We start from the raw sequence: 6,000 nt of genomic DNA, 5'->3' as shown, positions 1-6,000 counted from the left end.
GATTCGCACTCCTCCATGGCACCTGAACCCACCTTTGATCTTTTGGGGGTCCGTGGTTGCTCTGCTTCTATTTTGTATTGTTTTATGGAATTTTGATTTTGAATACTGTTCCTTATATTTATGTGTTTCATTCAAAGTATTTTAAAAACCGATCTTGGTTAAAATTACCAAAGTTTAGTAGACAAAGGCCTTTAGGAACTACATGTATTGTAATCTAATTGCCTTTTTTCAAAAACTAATTCAGAAGTATGTGCGATCATCAGCTAAAGAAATATTAGAAACTAACATTTCATATCTAATTACCTGTTGCATTTAAGAAAATGTTTTGCTTTTTTTTATTTAATTCAAATCTGAAGATAATATTTTTAAAAAGGAAAATTTCATCCTACCTCAGAGCATGTGTGTAGGCTTTCAAATTATGTTTTCAAGTGTCAGTAGCAACACCAAGAGATACGATAGAGTGTCTGTTACTCATAGCGATTAACACAATATTGACATTTTCTAAATTTAGAGTTTTTGGTAATACTTTATTTTTGTATGTTTAAAAGGAAAATATTAAGGACATGCTGTGATGAGGAAACTTTGTCTGCCAAGAGTTTATAAAGTACACTTTATTCGATGCCAAAAATCTTCTTTATAAATGTACCCAAAGCTCTGTTTCTTATGTACATACATGCGTATTCTGCTTTAGGTTCTAATGTTTAAAGGTTTTTGTAGACATGAAAAGAATGCAATAGACAAATATTTGCAATGTTTTAAACACGACATTAACTGGTATATAAAGCGAATATTTGGTACATTTCGAATATTTACATCCACTTAATATTATTTCCATTGTATCTTAAGAAAACTTTTGCCGTTTTTGTAGGTAAAAGGCACCAAATTATACTCGTTACATCTTCATCTTAAATATTTTTGTTCTTGCAAAGAATATAATTTTTTTCTATATGGCCCCATCCTACCCTTATGGGGTTATGATTTGAACAGAACTGAATCTACGTCAATCATGTAAAAATATCTTACTGATCTGCCTACCATTTTTTTTTTTAAATAATAAAAAAAAATATAATTTCTTTCTTTTTTTTCGAAATCTTTATTTTCTTTACAATGAGTTGGTTTCTTTTAAGTAAATGAATAATGCTCCATTTTTTGACAACTAATCTGTAAGGTTATGGTTATGAAGAGTCACATAATTTTGAATTTGGTCTCTGCTTTTTAGACAATCCTTAAAAAAACACGGCAATAAAATATATGCAGTGTAAAAAAAATATGGATGTTTTACAACTGAAACTCCTAACAACACCTGAACAACGTTTTAAGTTAAACAATTCTTTAAGAATAATCTAACACCACGCCTGCATGTGCTGTATGCGACTGCGTGAGTAACGTTCGCCCAGATCACAAATGAACTTACAATGGTTCCTAAGGTTAAACAATCACCCAGGTAGAGGTATTCTTGGAAATTTTAAAAATTGTTCTGAGATAATTCAAGTTTTAATAAAATTTTCCGGAATGCCTCTAGAATTTCGAAGTATCTAAATGGCCAGAATTTGTCAATTGAATCGGGTTTTAGTATTTGCTTTTTGTTCGGAGCAAGTTTACGAAAGGTTTGAAAAGTGCTTAAACATCATGGTTTTAGAATTATTTACAAAACGTGAGGGGTTTTTGCAATGTTTTTTTTTTAAATTGCATAAAATCAGCAGGTGCAGCGTAATTTTCAAAGAACAAATCATTTAAACAAGGGAGTTGGGCAGACGCCATTTAAGGGCCTGCATACATTATTTACATATAAACCAAGACCCACGTCCTATGAGATTTTTGCAAATAGTGTAGATTTTACATAAAAACTTAAATATTACATGAAACGTCAGTGTACATTTTGTGATAACTCTGAATAAATTTTTATCTTCAAGTTTGTTACACTATATGCATTTTGCAAGCCTTGTTTACCCACCTCCTTTTCTATACATTTACTTATATAGCCAAACAGAAAAAAACACGATTTATTTCAATTAGATTTCCTATGAGTGATAAAATTTATTGATGTTGCATTTATGACTACAGAGAGCAAAATAGTTTACAAATTTCAACCTTTTCGATAAAATATATAGATGTAGTCAACCAGATAGAAAATAAGCATAATATTATGCTAGAAGATTAAAGAAAGAAAGAAGAAAGAAAAAAAATGATAAACTGATCTGGTATAAAGTTACAAAAGTGTAGTGGACAAAATCCATCAGGAACTAAGGGTATCTCGTTGCCTTGATTTTAAAAACCAATTCAACTAAAAGATCACGGAAGGGTGTGCTATTCCTTACTAAAGAAATATTATTTAAAATCTAAACATTGCATATCTAATCACCTGTTGCAAATAAGAAAATGTTTTGTGTGTGTGTGTGTTCATTCAAATCTGAAAATTATTTTTTTTTAAATTTCATCCTACCTCAGAGCAAGGGTGTAAGCTTTCAAATTATGTTTTCAAGTGTCTGTAGCAACACCAACAGATACGATAGAGTGTCATCTGTTACTCATAGCGATAAAGACAATATTGACATTTTCTAAATTTAGAGTTCTTGGTAAAACTTTAATTTTGTATGGTTAAAAGGAAAATAGTAAGGACATATGCTGTGTTGAAGAAACTTCGTCTGCCAAGAGTTTATAAAGTATACGTTATTCGATGCCAAACGACTTCTATATAAATGTACCCTAAGCTCTGTTTCTATTTCTGTTTCTGTTTCTAATCTCTGTTCACAAATGTCTATTCTGTTTCAGGTTCTAATGTTTAAAGGTTTGAAATTGCTAGTTTGGGCATTCCTTTTGAAACTGTTAATTTGTTTGCTGTAGATTTCAGGTAACAAAACTGTATGCAGGAAGAAAGTGTACATGTTCTTGCAGATTATGGTCACTAGTGCAATGTTGCAGCCAACATTACAACCGTTGTTATAAACTTACAGCACTCTTGCAGAAACTCAAAATGTCTTCAGGGACATTGCAAGAAACACACATGCAAATCTGTCGTTCGCAGAAATAAGTCCTTTGGAAACAGGAAGTTCTCAAGAAAGTAAACAAGTCAAAGCAGCCTATGAAATATAGACTGTACCTAGGTCAACACAGAATTCGCCATTTTGAAATATTTGAATCGAATTTGCAGATATCTCATTATTTTGGTAAGAATATATACCATTTTAAATGATTACAAAAAATCCTAATTCTCGGAGTAGGTATATACATTGTAGCAAACAGCATCTGACTGACAAGATATGGGTTTTTTTATGATAAACGTGATGGCTTTAACTTTTCAAGCGTCCAGTTCCCTTTCTTATGCAGCAATATACCTAAATCACATACATACTAGGTTTATAACTTTCAGATGAATCGATAAGCAAGAGCATGCTTTTCGGTACTCGAAAAAAAAATCCAGCGATTAGGTCTTAGCAATTTCACTTGAATATTCTCTTTTTTATTTAAAACACATGTCTGTTACATTTTTATGTCATTTCTGATTGTTTTTTAAAACAAATTTTTGAGAATGGTCCTTCGTTTACTGGAATATGACAGATCTCGGTCGATATGCTTTCTCTAAGATCTATATATCGAGAGATTGACCTCATCAAAAGGCTATAATTGTATAATGGAGATTAAGAACAGTATTCAATCTCGAAGTTCATAAAACGATACAAAATATAAGTAGAGCAAACACGGACCTCCGAAACATCAGAGGTGGGGTCAGGTGCAATGGGGGAATGAGCATTACCTGCTTACCGGTCACACCCGCCGTGTGCACCTTGTCATGATCAGGTAATTACGGAAAAATCCGTTGTCAATTCAGTGTATAAATAATACGAACGATCATCATTGCAGAACAAAGAACAAACGTACATAAAATCAAAGTACTGAATCGCGGTGACGTCTTCCAGTAAAATGTGAAAATCACCACCAAGTAACTGGTATATACAAAAACTTAACTAGGAGAAATCCCAATGAAAATCATTGGCAAGTAAAAAAGTGAGCAACACGACAAATGCATTTTTTAACTTATTAGATATCTAAAAACTGAACTAGTTATCACTAAGTACCCCTCACCATAAGCGGAAAACACCTCGCATTTCTCTTCAAATTATATTTTGATTCGTTTCTTGTTACACAGTAATTAAGATAAACATTATTTTTAATTATATAAACCAAAAAGTACATTTATTTGGCTTATAGAAAACCACTAAATAGAACGTGTATCCTGCCAGTGTCATTTTGTCTCCTAACTTAGGCACCAGGGGCCTGTTTCACAAACGTTTCCTAAGATATGTCGTAAGACATAACTTAAGATATGCCTAAGTTATAACTTAGGAAGTTCCTAAGATTTGTCACAGCTGTTTCACGAAACAATCTTATCTTAAATTTTTCCTAAGTCATTTCTTAAGTTGCGCCTTTAGGGACTAATGAAATAACATTTTTTCGCTCTATATACAACTCTCAGCATGTCAGTATGGGTTATATTTTAAGCTTCAAAAAGGGAGGGGCGGGAGGATTGGGTATTATCCCCACCTTTAAAGGACTTGGACAGAAGTATGTTTTAACTTTGCGAAGTCTGCTGCTGGAACTAGTAAGCATTCACAGACATACCTTTTCAAGCCCTCTTCCCTTCCGGGCACACGATATTTGTATTTTAATTTTTAAACATTGTTCTATGTGTTATACATTTACTTTATTTTCCTCTTTATAAGTTATCTACTTGTAAATGAAATTAAAAATGATTGCTTCGTAGCGACAAATATGTGAGGATATTTTTTTAATATTTGCCAATGACTAATCCACGTTAGCTGTATGTGCTGTGTAAAGCTTTCTCATATATATAAAATATGAATACCATGCCAGTAAAAAATCATAAATCTGCGACTACAGATATGAAAATACGAAAAGAACAAGTTTGAAAAAGGGAAATCTATTGAAATCTCTTGCATAGCTAAACACTGTATTCTGCGGAGATGAAAACTGGTTGTAATCTCATGGCCGTAGGAATTGGAGGAGCACGGAAAGGGGGGGGGGTAATAAAAATTTTACCGATGTATAGAATACTACAGAAAACAAAAACTGCGTTATATATGCTTGTGTCCCCGGTGGCAATAATAACGTCCTGGAGGAGATTTGATGCAACCATTCTTGGGAGATACATTTATATATTCGTAGTTTGATTGGAGGTTCATCAAGAATTACTTATAGAAAGTGAACAAGTGTTTCGATTTATCTAAAATATCATTTTTCGAATTCTAATTTAATATCGATTAAAATACTAGTAATATATAAATAAATATACTTGTACTTGTTGATAAGAAATATAATGTATACATGCATGTATAATAATGGATCAATTCATATGTTATTTTTTGTTGTTTACAAAGGCGTGATCTTCAAATGATAGGGAATTATTCCAGCATGTGTACCATCTTTTTTGCAAGCTCCAGTTTTGTGAACGGACATTATATACCTTGGACTAATTTTGACACATGTTTGCCAATTATTGAAATCCTAGTAATTCCATGCAAAGTAAAGCAGTTTTAACCTGGAAATAACACAATCATCCATATACTAGTAGTCCATTTGATTTTCTCTCTTTTAACACATTTTCTCTCTCCATAAGAAAAATTTGATATGCAGCCGTAATATTTAATTTCTTCCTAAGTCATCGATTTACCTGTCCTAAAGTTACGACATAACTTAGGAATATCCTAAGATAAGACGAGGTTAGTGAAACGGATAAGTAATGAACTTAGGAAAAAGTTCTTTCCTAAGATATAACTTAGTCCTAAGTAGGGTCCTCTATAACATATTATAAAAATTTCCCATAGTTAAACTTTTTATCCCATTTTTCTTGAATTTTATACATGAGAAATTGTTTTTAAGATTTCAAATAATATTAAATTGTATTTTTAGAAAGGCAAACACAAATAACGTATTTTATATGTAAAAATGTCGCGAAATAAATAAACAAATAAATAATTTGGT

The sequence above is a fragment of the Saccostrea cucullata genome, unplaced genomic scaffold (assembly GCF_032062105.1).
Source record: "Saccostrea cucullata isolate Sc308-1 unplaced genomic scaffold, CSIRO_AGI_Scuc_v1 ctg6436, whole genome shotgun sequence".
NCBI classification, from domain to species: domain Eukaryota; kingdom Metazoa; phylum Mollusca; class Bivalvia; order Ostreida; family Ostreidae; genus Saccostrea; species Saccostrea cuccullata.
The sequence above is the reverse complement of the archived record's forward strand: the minus strand, read 5'-3'. Positions refer to the sequence as shown.